Source organism: Sturnira hondurensis, unplaced genomic scaffold, assembly GCF_014824575.4.
Source record: "Sturnira hondurensis isolate 20B ecotype Veracruz unplaced genomic scaffold, ASM1482457v3 Scaffold0009449, whole genome shotgun sequence".
Taxonomy (NCBI): domain Eukaryota; kingdom Metazoa; phylum Chordata; class Mammalia; order Chiroptera; family Phyllostomidae; genus Sturnira; species Sturnira hondurensis.
This window is the reverse complement of record NW_028082080.1, coordinates 72,825-86,392: the sequence shown is the minus strand read 5'-3', so window position 1 is coordinate 86,392 and position 13,568 is coordinate 72,825. Positions and strand designations below refer to the sequence as shown.

The window sequence follows — 13,568 nt, the reverse complement described above, 5'->3', positions numbered from 1 at the left end:
TAAAAAATGGATCTGCCTTTTGACCAAACAATTCCACTGCTAGGATTATATTCTAAAAACCCTGAAACATCAATCCAAAAGAACCTGTACAACCCAATGTTCATAGCAGCACAATTTCCAATAGCCAAGTGTTGGAAGCAACCTAGGTGCCCATCAGCAAATGAATGAATCAAAAAATTATGGTACATATACACAATGGAGTTTATGCAACAGAAAGAAAGAAGGAGCTCCTATCCTTTGCACAGCATGGATGGAGATGGAAAACATTTTGATGAGTGAAATAAGCCAGGCGTTGAAAGACAAATACCATATGATATCACCTTTAGCAGGAAGCTAAACAACAAAACAAATAACCAAGCAAAATATAACCAAAGACACTGAAATAGAGAACAGGTGGACAGTGACCAGAGGGGAGAGGGGACGAAATTTCAGGGCAAAAAGGGGAAGGATTTACAGGAACTAGTATAAAGGACACATGGACAACAACTAAGGGGGGTGGAAATGGGAGGGAGGTCGGGAGCACTAAGGTTGGTGGGATGGGATGGGAGTAAAAGACAGAAAACTGTACTTCACCAACCATTAAATAAAAAAATCCACACACACACACACACACACAAATAGAAATACAATTGGTTTCTGTATAATGATCATGTATCTTGCCAAACACATTTTTTAGAACAAAGAGTCTGGTGCAGTTGGTTCCTTCCTTTCCAATCTGAATGCTTTTTATTTCTTTTTCTTGAATAATTTTCATGACTAAAATTTCTTTTTAAAAAAAACATTTTATTCATTTATTTTCACAGAGAGGGGAAGGGAAGGAGAAAGTGTGGGCGAGAAACATCAATGTGTGGTTGTCTCTCTTGCATCCCTTGCTGGGAACTGGCCTGCAACCCAGGCATTTGCCCTTATTGGGAATTGAACTTTGATCCTTTGCTTCACAGTCTCGTTCTCACTCCGCTGAGCTACTCTAGTCAGGGCTAAAATTTCTAGTACAATGTTGAATAAATGTGCCAAGAGCACACATGCATCAAGCATTCATCTTATACTATTAAATATGAAGTTAGATATTGGTTTTTCTTTGATTTTTTAAAAATTAGGTTGAAGAAGTTCCTTTCTACTCATAGTTTGTGTTTTTATTATGAAAGGATATTAGATTTTGTTAAATGCTTTTCTTTATCTCTTGAGATGATCATGTGATTTTTGTCCATTGTTCTACTAATAAGGTATATTACATATCTTGAATATTTTAAATGTTGAACCCAGCATGCATTTCTAGGATAAATCCCACTTAGTCATGTCATACAATACTTTAAAGTACCTGTAACAGATATAATTAACATTACATACAAATTGCCCACAAAAGGCATAATTTAATGGATTTTAGTATATTCACAGTCATGTAATCATTACCACATTTATTTGCCTCAAAAAGAATCCATTATCAATTAGAAGACAGTCTCCATGCAATCTTTTCCCAGACCCTGTTAGCCACTAATCTACTTTGTTCTGTTACTATTGATTTGCCTATTCTAGATACTTCAGGTGAACAGAATATATATTATGGGATCTCTTGTGACTACCTTATTTCACTTTGCTTAATGTATTCAAGGTTCATCCATGTAGTAGCTTATATCAGTATTCAATTTTGTTTAATGGCTAAATAAACACTCCACTGTATAGATATACCACATTTTGTCTAACCATTCATCACCTGATAGACATTTTAGGTTCCACCTTTTAGCTATTATGAATAATGCTGCTATTAATATTCGTATATAAGGTTTTATGTGGACATATATTTTATTTCTCTTGGGTAGAGACCAAAGGGTAAAATTATTGGGTCATATGATAATTGTCTTTTCATTATTGAGGAACTATAAAACATTTTATATGTTATTGGATTCAGTGTGCTAGCATTTTCTTGAGGACAGCGCTGTTTGTATTAACAGATATTGCTTTGTAGTTTTCTTGTGGTGTCTTTGTCTAGTTTTGGTAACAGGATAATGCTGGGCTTATAAAGTAAGTTGAGAAGTGTTCCCTCTAATTTTTTCAAAAAATTTGTGAAGAAATGATGATAATTTTCTAAATGTGTAGTACAAGTCACCAGTGAAGTGTAACGTTTTGACATCTCTGGATCACACCAGAAGAATAAGAGTCGTCTTGGGCCACACATTAAATACATTGTGACATACAATCACCAAAAAAATCTCAATTTTTAAAAAAAAGATTTTATTTATTTATTTTTAGAGAGAGGGGGAAAAGACGGAAAAAGAGGAGGAGAGAAACATCTATGTGTGGTCGCCTCTTGCCCGTCCCCTACTGGGGACCTGGCCCACAATCCAGGCATGTGCCCTGACTGGGAATTGAACCAGTGACCCTTTGGTTAGTAGGCCTGTACTTAATCCACTGAGCTACATACATCAGTGAGGAAGATCTGGTAATATTTTAAGTAAATTTGTGAATTTGTCTTGTGCCACATTCATAGCTATCCTGGGATGCATGTACTCCATGGGCTGCAGGTTGGACATCCGTGGTCTAAACTTTTCTTTATGAAAAGTTTGGATTACATGTTTAGTCTCTTTTCTTGTTTAAGGTCCATACAGATATTCTATTTATTTTTGAGTCAGTTTTGGCAGTTTGCCTCTTACTAGGAATTAGTCCATTTCATCTAGGTTTTCTAATTTGTTGCCATATGATGGTAATATTCTCTTACTTTTGTAATGTCAGTAGGAATGTTCCTTTTTTCATTCCCAATTTTATTAATAAAAATAATCTCTTTTTAGACTGATAAGTCTAGATAAAGGGAACATAATTTTTTACCTTTTTAAAGAACTGACTTTTAGCCTCCTGGATTTTCTCTATTTTTAAATTCTTTATTTGTTTTCTAATTTTTATTATATCCTTCTTTCTTCCTTCTTTGGGTTTAGAGTTCTATTCCAGTTTTTTTTTTCTTCCAGTTTTTTTAAGTCAAAGGTTAGGTTACTAATTTGAGATCTCCTTTTTTGTTGTTGTTAGTTCATGTCTTTAAATTAACTCATATGCAATTTTCTTATCTTCTGGTTTGTTGAAGCAATAGGTCAGACAACATTTGCCATAATAATATCTGTCAAAGTGGCCATAAAAATTCCACTACCACATTCACCGAAGGGCACTGTCAAAGAAGGCAACTGATTTTGCCATTCTTATCCACTTTGTATTATTTCAGGACAGCCAGCACAATCTTTTATCTCATGCTTATTTTTCTTGGGAGTGATGTAAGACTTCTCCTTCCTTTTCTTAGCACCACCATGAAGTCTCAGCACAAGACAGAGTGGACTCCTTTTCAATATTGTAGTCAAAGTACATCCATTTTCCAGTTGCTTACCAGCAAATAACAGTCTTTGTGGATCAGGAGGAATTCCTTCTATATCCTAGATCTTGGCCTTTACATGTTATACTGTATCTGAAGGTTCAACCTTGAGAGTGCCAATCTTTCCCATAAGGGTTTTCGCAAAAATTTACATCTTGATGGGGCTTCCACCACAGATGGCAGATCAGAAAGTGAGATCTTTCTTCTTTTTTTGTCAGGCATTTACAATAATATATTTCCCCCAATCACTACATAAATGATGTAGTGATATCTACATCCCATAAATTTTCGGTATATTGTGATGTTGTGATTTCTACATCCCATACATTTTGGTATATTGTGTTTTTGCTTTCATTCACCTCAAATTATTTGCTAATTTCCCTTGCAATTTCTTGTTTGATTCACTGGCTATTAGTGGGGTGTAGTTTAATTTCCACACATTTGTGATTTCTCCAAATTTCCTTCTGTCATTGGTTTCTTACTTAATTCCTTTGTGGTCAGAGATGATACTTTGTAAGATTTTAATTGTTTTAAATTACCTGAGATATATATGATGGATGAACATACAGTCTATCATACATAATGTTCTACGTGCACATGAAAAAATGTGTACTCTTCTGTTGCTTAATGGGGCATTCATTCTACAGGTGTCTGTGAGGTGTAGTTGGTTTATAATGTTGTTCAAATCTTCTCCTTGTTGACTACAAGGCTGGCTGTATTAGTAATTGAGAGTTGGGCACTGAAGTTTCCAATTATTATAGAATTTTCTATTTCTCTCTTCAATTCTGCCTGGCTTTGCTTCATGTATTTTGGGGCTCTGTTGTAAGGTACATATATGTTTATAATTGCTCTATCTCCATGATAGATGGACACTTTTATCATTATAAAATGTCCTTTACCTCCAGTAATGATTTCTGTTTTAAAGTCTATTTTATCTGATATAACTATAGTTGCTCCAGCTTTCTTTTGGTTAGTGTTTGTATGATACCTTTTTTCTATACATTTACTCAACCTGTTTGTGTCTTTGACTCTAAAGTGTATCAACAGAAAGCATATAGTTCGGTCATATTTTTCATCCATTCTGCCAATCTCTGCATTTTAACTGTAGTGCTTAATTAATTTACATTTAATGTAATTACTAGTAAGGCAAAATTTATGCCTACAATTTTCTGTTTCTCATGTCTTTTTTGTTTCTGTATTGCTCCATTACTGCCTTCTTTTGTGTTAAATAGACATTTTTCTAGTGTACCTTTTTAATTCTTTTGTCTTTTTAAAATGATTATTATTTGTAAATCTTTTTCGCCTTGTCTTTTTAAAATTATACTTTGTAAGTTCGTTTCTTCTTGCTTGACTTGGGAATAACAACTAAAATCTTATACCAATTTGGCTCACATTAATACATAGAAACTTAATTTAAATTGTATACAAACACTTTGATCCTATATAGCTCTATTCCCTTCATTATGTTATTTTTATTCCAATTACATCTTTATAAACTGCAAGCCCAGTGACACATTTATAATTGTTCCTTTATGTAACTATCTCTCAAATCAGGAGAAACAATTACAATAAAATGCATTTATACTGTCTTTTATATTTACATATGCAATTACCTTTACTAGTACTCTTTATTCCTTCTTATAGTTTTAGTTATATCTAGTGTTTTCTTCTGAGCCAAAAGGACTACTTTTACTGTTTCTTGTAGGGCTGGTTTGCTAGTGACAAATGCCCTGTTTTGTTTATCTGGGAATGTGTTAATTTATCCTTCCTTTTCAGGTATGGTTTTGCTGGATATAGAATTCTCAGTAGGCAAATTTTGTTTTCTGACCTCTATGGTTTCTGATGAGAAATCTGTGGCTAATCTTATTGAGGATCCTTTGTGTATGATGAATTGCTTCTCTCTTGTTCTTTTCAACTCTTCTTGTCTATGGCTTTTGACAGTTAATTACGATGTATCTTTGGGTTTATCTTATTTGAGCTTTGTTGAGCTTCTTGTACATGTAGATTTATGTTCTTCATCAGATTTGGGAAATTTGGGGCCATCACTTCTTCAAATATTCTTTCTATCCCTCTTTCCATTCTTCTGAGACTCCAGTTATACACATTGTTGATATGCTTGATAGTATCCCTGAAGTCTCTGAAGCCCTTTAATTTTCTTTAATCTCCTTTCTCCCTGTTCTTCAAATAATCTTTTTTCTTAAATTACAATATACATTCAATATTATTTTGTATTTGTTTCAGGTGTACAGTATAGTGGTTAGACTATCATATACTTTACAAAGTGCTCCCCCAATATTTCAAGTACCCACCTGGTATTGTACACAGTTACTACAATATTATTGACTATATTCCCTATGCTGTACTTTTCAAAAATATTTATTTATTTAAAGATTTTACTCATTTATTTTTAGAGGGGAAGGGAAGGAGAGAGGGAGGGAAATCTCAATGTACGGTTGCCTCTCGTGTGTCCCCCACTGGGAACTGGCCTGCAACCCAGGCATGTGCCCTGACTGGGAATCGAACCATGATCCCTTAGTTCATAGGCCTGTGCTCAATCTACTGAGCTACACCAGCCAGGGCTCCTATGCTGTACTTTTGTGACTCTTTTGTGACTACCAATTTCTATTGCTTAATGATCCTTTCACCTTTTTCACTCAGCCTCCAAACCTCCTCTGGCAACCATCAGTCTAACCTCTGTATCTATGAGTCTGTTTCTATTTTTTTTTTGTTTATGTTGTCCTTTTGATTGCACATATAAGTGAAATCATATGGTATTTGTCTTTCTCTGTCTGACTTATTTCACTTAGTATAGTGTTCTCTAGGTCCATCCATACTGTCACAAATTGTAAACATCCATTCTCTTTTGTGTCTGAGTAATATTCCATTGTATATATGTACCCCACCTTTTTTATCTACCAGTCTGTGGATGAGCATTTTGGGTTGCTTCCATTTCTTGGCTATTGCAAATAACACTGCAGTAAATATATATGGCTGTATACATTCTTCCAAATTAGTGTTTTGGGTTTCTTTGAATATATATACCCAGAAGTGGAATTGCTGGGTCATAAGGCAGTTACATTTTTAAGAACCCTCCATACTGCTTTCTGCAGTGGCTGCACCAATCTGCATTCCCACAAACAGTGCATGAGGGTTCCCTTTTCTCCACATCCTTGACAACACTTGTTGTTTGTTGATTTATTGATGACAGCCATTCTGACAGATGGGAGGTGATATTTCATTGTGGCTTTCATTTGCATTTCTCTGATGATCAGTGATCATTTCATATGTCTATTGGCTATCTGCATGTCCTTTTTGGAGAAGTATTATGTCCTCTGCCCATTTTTTAATTGGATTGGATTTTTTTTGGTGCTGAGTCAAGTAAATTTTTATAAATTTTGGATATTACCCTCTTATTGAAAGTACCACTGGGCAACATTTCCTCCCATTGAGTAGCATGTCTTTTTATTTTGTTAATGGTTTCCTTTGTTGTGTAAAAACTTTTTAGTTTGATACAGCCCCATATGTTTATTTTGTTTGTTTGTTTTCCTTGCTTGAGGAGGTATGTAATAAAAAATATTGCTAAAAGAAATTTCAGAGACAAACTAAATAAGCTTAATGGACTTATCTTCAAGAATGCTAATGCTTTTTGGTTTCTGCTCAAATTTGCTGTTGAGCCCCTACAGTGAATTTTAATTTTGGTATTGCCATTTTTAACTGTAGTCTAGATCTTCTATTTCATTCTCTTCTTAAAAATAAAGTGTATGTCTTTATTGACAGTGTCTATTTGGTGAAATATCATTCTCATACTTTCCCTTTAGATTTTTTACACATGGTTTCCTTCATTTATTTTTTTAAAAATATTTTATGTATTTTATTAGATAGAGGGGAAGGGAGGGAGAAAGAGAGGGAGAGAAACATCAATGCGTGGTGTTGCCTCTCATGTGTCCTGTACTGGGGATCTGGTCCGCAACCCAGACATGTGCCCTGACCAGGAATCAAACTGGTGACTCTATGGTTCACAGGCTGGATGGCAATCCACTGAGCCATGCCAGGCAGGACATGGTTTCCTCTATTCTTTTTAAAAATATATTTTATTGATTATGCCATTACAGTTGTCCTATTTCCCCCCTTCATTCCCCTCCACCCTGCACACCCCCCATCATTCCCCCCCTTTAGTTGATTGCTTTTTTCCTTGTTAATGAGCCACACTTTCTTGTTTCTTTGCATGTCTCATAACTTTCTGTGGAAAATTATACATTTTAAATAATATGTCACCTCTGGAAATCAGAACTTCATCTTCTCCATGGTTCATCTTTCCTGTTGTTGTTTATTTGTTTAGTGAGTTTTTGGAACTAATTCTGTAAAGTCTGTATTCTTTGTTGTATGTAGCCACTAAGCCTCAGCATGGTTAGCTAATTTTTTTTTCACAGGCTCCGTATATGTGCTAGAGCACACCTTCAACAGTCAGTGACATAGCAACTCTGCCTTAGCACTCAATTTCTGCTTTCACAGTCTGAAAGTCAGCTAGAGTTGAGAGCTTAAGTCCTTTTCAAATCTTTCTTGAGCTTGTGTAAAATTCTATACATGTGCATGGCCCTTTTGGTTCCTGTGAAGATGCTGTAGCTCAGAGCCTTTTCTATTTGACCCAACCGTTATCTTCTGCCTCAAGCCTTCCAAGTGGGGTCTTCCAGATAGGTCAAATAATGACAATTTCCTTGGCAGGAGGCTTTGAAGAAGTTCCATCCATGTTCTGCCTCCTCTGGTGGCAGTCAGGCTACTGTTTTTTTTTACTCTGATTGTGAACTGTTGTCAAGGGTACTATGGAGCCGGAGAGAGTTGAATGGGAAACTGGGCAGGTGAAAATGCCAGATAGCTGTTTTTTTTTTAAAATCAAGAATCAGATGTTTTCCTTGAATAAATTATTCCTGGATAGGTGCAAGCTTTTGGTGGATTTCCAGAGTTCTAAAAAAGCTGATTATGACAGTTTTTGCCAGTTTTACCCTTGCTTTTGTGGAGATGAGAATTGTTGAAGGTCCTTACTCCTCCAATTTTGCTGACTTCAACTACTATTTGGAACTTTTACAATAAAATATTCTTGAGACTAAGCAAACTGGAACTCCGTTTGTGAAGTTAAATGGAGAAGAAATATTTTAGAAGAAAATATTTCTAGAAGAAAGAAGAAATATTATATATCTTTCTAGAAGGAATATTATATTCCAAAATAAAATCCACCATTTTTTAAGATTTTATTTATTTATCTTTAGAGGGGAAGGGAAGGAGAGAAGGAGAGAAATATCAATGTATGGTTGCTTCTCGTGAGTTCCCTGCTGGGAACTGGCCTGCAACCCAGGCATGTGCTCTGACTGGGAATCGAACCATGATCGTATGGTTTGCAGGCCCACGCTCAATCCACTGAGCTACACCAGCCAGGGCAAAACCGACCATTTTTTAACTTTTAAAACCAAACCGTAAAGAACTGAGTCCCTTCAAGATCTCAGAACTGTGTCAATTCAGGATCCAGTTCTATATAGCTTATCTTTCTTATAGAAATTTGCCTGAATTAACTTTGCTACTTATTTTTAAAACAAAAGAGTCAAATTTCACTAGTAGCTGAGAAGAGTAAGAGATAAAATGTGTATCAATTAAAAGTTTAAGATAATAATCAAGAAATGTAATTAATGGGGGCAGTGGATGTAAATATAAAAATATCCTCCAATCAGAAGCAATATCTTAATGTGAAAGAAGATATTATGAACCATTTAGGAAAAATATGCCTTTTGTAAGAATCTAATAAAATCTGTGGAATCTCTTCCTAGGAAAATTAACATATACATAATTCTGCTTACAATTTAAGGGGTTCTTAAATATTCTGCAGCCTGTGCATTAAAAACTCCTACTGAAGGAGAAAAAATATGATTTTAATGGGGAAATAAAGAATAGATATTCAAATAATTATAATATCACATCTTCAATGGAGTAATAAGAGTTTAAAATATTAAAACATAAATGGTCAACTAATATACATATTTTATTTTATTTTATTTATTTATCTTTAGAGAGGAAGGGAAGGAGAGAGGCAGAGAAATGTCAATGTATGGTTGCCTTTTGTGCATCCCCTGCTGGGAACTGGCCTTCAACCCAGGCATGTGCCCTGACTGGGAATTGAACCGCAGTTGTTTGGTTCGCAGGCCCATATTCAATCCACTGAGGTACCCCAGCCAGGGCTACACATTTCATTTTAAAAGCTAATTTGTACATTATATGTAGTATTACATATATTTTCTCCTAAAAATGTTAGAAACAATAGTTGGAGACTATTAAACTGTAAGTCTCTTAATAGTAGACACTCCTTCTATTTGTCTTTGTATTATAAAGACCTATCCAAATAAAGAGCACACGGTAGTTCCCAGGTGACCCTTTACAAAACATATTTTTCTCAATCATGTATTTGAATACAAATGCATTAAGAAAACAGGAAAAAGAATGCTGAGGCAATGACAAAGATCAAATAAACCACAAAGGAATAAATAAAACAGGAAAGAAAAGGATAAAGAATGACATGTTAAATTATCTGTTGCCTGTGAGACAGGATTAATTAGGAGAGAATGTAATGGTAAATGTAGATATTTTTAGATATTCTTATTTGAATTTATTTAAACTTTTTGTTGTGTTAAATTTCACTTGAAAATGTTTCTTTCTAGTATATCATCTCTTATCTTTAGCCAGGAATGAGGTCATTTTTGGACGCTAACAATTTGCAAATTGACTTCAAAGGCAAAGGGGATAAACTGTTTTGCCTGTAGTGGTGGAAAAAGAGTTTAAAGAAGTTGGGAGTGGAGGACACTGTTCAAAGATGGGTAAATAATAAAATAGTTTATTATTTATTATATATAATGTATCTTATAATAAAATGTGTTCAAGTTAGAATTAAGTAAACTAATGTGAAAATGAATAATAGAGGATATGGAAACTCCATTGCAAAAAAAAAATGGTCGGGGAAGTGGATAAAATTTTGATTGTTTCTTGGTCACTGTGTTAAAGAAGGTGGGAAAGCTACATTTTGTTGCCACAAATACAAAACTAATTGCACATTTTCAATGGAAGAACATTGAACCCTGATGAAAACCAGATAAAGTCATAAGTAATAATCAAACTTCAACTAGATATCTTTTAATACTTAGAGACTGTGGCCCTACCGCATAGGATCAATGGAATGACCTGGCTTTATCTTCAAAACAGGACCTAAAGACATTTTTTTAGCCAAAGTCATGCCAAAGCAATAAAGAAGCAAGCTACAATTTCCCATATATTAGATTAGATAAAGACAAAACTTAAACTAAGAGGCATGGACTACATGCCAACCCTCTCTTTAAAAAAAACAAACAAAACATTTGGTGTTTGACTCCCTTATAGATGACACTCAGCCTGGCAGTATGGGTCTGTATCTCTAAAGATCTCTCGCTGAAGAAATCTATCAATAAACATTCTCAGCCAACTGAGAAAGTAATTGTTTCCCTAAAACTGTCTTTAGATTGGAGGGATTCAGAATTAGGTATTAGTCTATGGCCATACCACCCTGAACACACCCGATCTCATCTGATCTTGGAAGCTAAGCAGGGTCGGGCCTGGTTAGTACTTGGATGGCAGAATTAGGTATTAATGATGACTTAAATCAATATAATATAGGTATACTGCCCTCGCCAGGTGGCTCAGTTGGTTGAAGCATTGTCCCATACACTAAAACGTTGCAGGTTTGATTCCTAGTCAGGGTACATTCCTAGGTTGTGGGTTTGACCCCAAGTTGGGGCGTGTATGGGAGCCAACCAATGATGTCTGTCTGTCTTTCTGTATCTCTCCCTCTCTCTGTCAAATCAATAACAATATCCCCAGGTGAGGATTTAAAAATATATTTTTTAAATTTATATATAAATGCATTTATATTTATTTATATAGACCTCTGTATTTATTACATCAGTAAGCCTATATATAATATCAATATACCTGTATATTTATAATATATAGGCATATATTACCGAATATAAATATACATATGTATACTGAGTAATTGATTTAGACTTGTGATTTTGAACTAGAATCTTACTAACAGTTCATCAATAGTATCAGAACATTTAAGAGAAATAAAGATTCAACACATCTATCTGTATGTTTAAAATAAACTAGGTTTATGCAAAATTATCTCAGTATTCAGAACAATTTTCTTTATTAGTTAAAAACTGAGGTACCTAAAATCAAACACAGTATATTAAATTTAAATGCAGTTAAAAATTTTAGGTAACATAATTTAGTTGTAAAGCCTGATTAGAAGTAAATTTTAAATTCTGCTAAATTTATAAAATAATTTGTATTAGAAAGTAACAGCCAATTTTAGAGTATGAAACCATAATATATAAAACCTCTAAATCTTACCATAAAATTTCAAAGATTAAAGCACTAAAAATTTCAGTTAGTGATTTTTTATGAGTAACAACCTCCAGGAATCTTTTATAATCAACATATAGATAATAATATTTTGAAGGTTTGCAAAAGTATTGATATTTCAAAATAAGGATCCCCCCAAATATGTGCAGGAACATAATAACTTGGAGCTTATATTATATGGACTTCTACTCCCCAAAGTAGCATAAGTGGATAAAATATAAATAGGCTACTCTGCCTTAGGTTTTCCAATTTAAACTGTCAGATGCATTGCTTTTGGAATTAGAAAGGAAAGGACTAAAGAAGGATACATCTTCTACTGGACTGTGAAAAAGTCTAAAGTTAGAAGACAGGATAATTAGAAAAATATAATAATTGTGCCATATGAAGTATGAACATATGTGAATTGCGGCTACATGAAACTATGGCTTAAAACTGTAAAAAAATAACTTTAAATGATTATATACTATTTATGAATGTACATACATGAATATGATCACCCATATCAATGCCTTAAAATGTTAAGTCCTGCAAGTCCTAACAGTATTGATCTTTCAAATTTTCACATATATACCATATGTGACTTAGGCCCAACATTATACAAGTCTTTTAATTCTATTAATCATATTTCTAAAGGTAGTAAGTTACAAACTTGAAGAAAATTCACGAGTCTCTTCTGATCTGCAATCATCATGTCTTTGTCATTACTTCCGCTCCCTCTCTTCTTATCCCATGTTGTATACCACAGGACTCAAAATTAAACACTAAAAAAATATATGTTCTGATTTCACTTTCATCCTAATCAAAACACACAGGCCTATAAGCAACCCTAGATGACTTTATAACTCTGTAAATCACTCTAGCTATCTTTCAAATACCATGTTCTAGAATTCTAACAGACTAGAGTTTAAACTATCTCCACCCACTTCCCACTACATTATAACCTCTGTTTCCCCACCCCCAAATGAAGGTTAGGTTGATAAATGGATTTTGGAGATGAAATAAAGCCAGACATCAAATAACTTACTTGAAATCCATCTCTTACCTTCTGTACTTAACCCTGGACTTGATGTGAACTTGGCTACATCAACAATTTTTACAGCAAATTGTTGCCCAGTTTCTCTGTTGATACATCGTCGTACAACACTGAAGGGACCCCTAAAAAAAAAAGCAAAGTTTAATTCATTGATTTTACTAAATTCCTGTTTCTCTCCAATATCTCACTGATATTTCATCATTTACTACAGTCATAGTTTTCAAAATCAAATTTATGTATTATAATTTTTAATAAGATTTTATTTATTTATCTTTAGAGAGGAAGGGAAGGAGAGAAGAAGAGAAATATCAATGTATGGTTGCTTCTTGTGAGTCCCCTGCTGGGAACTGGCCTGCAACCCAGGCATGTGCCCTGACTGGGAATTGAACCGTGATCGTGTGGTTCGCTCACATGATCAATCCACTGAGCTACACCAGCCAGGGCTATGTATTATAATTTTGAACATATTTTCCCATAATTCCTGAGGTAAGTAACTTAAGTTATTAATCCAGAAAAAGAGAAAAAAATGCATTTCAAAATTACTTTTTAAAATTCTAAATAGCATTCTTATGTTCAAGGAAAATAATCATTGTAATATCCTATACATATTATCAACATCTTAAACAAAATAAGAAATTGACCCCTTCCTTTCATCTTACCTACCACCTTTCTAATCTTCACTAACCAGTCCTATTGAGTTTATCCCAAATATCTCTTAATCCTATCCACTTCTCTCCATGTCTCATA

At 34.2% G+C, this 13,568-nt stretch overlaps 1 protein-coding gene and 1 pseudogene across 1 annotated transcript in view; both read right to left on the bottom strand.

Moving 5' to 3' along the window:
- Positions 1-12,937, bottom strand: part of CASK (calcium/calmodulin dependent serine protein kinase) — a 365,574-nt gene extending 352,637 nt beyond the window's left edge. The window contains exon 1 of the mRNA XM_037057119.1: positions 12,831-12,937. The gene's annotated coding sequence lies outside the window, so the exon portion shown is untranslated. The remainder of the gene's footprint in view (positions 1-12,830) is intronic.
- LOC118994498 (ubiquitin-40S ribosomal protein S27a-like) lies at positions 2,992-3,503 on the bottom strand (annotated as a pseudogene).
- Positions 12,938-13,568: the final 631 nt, after the last annotated feature.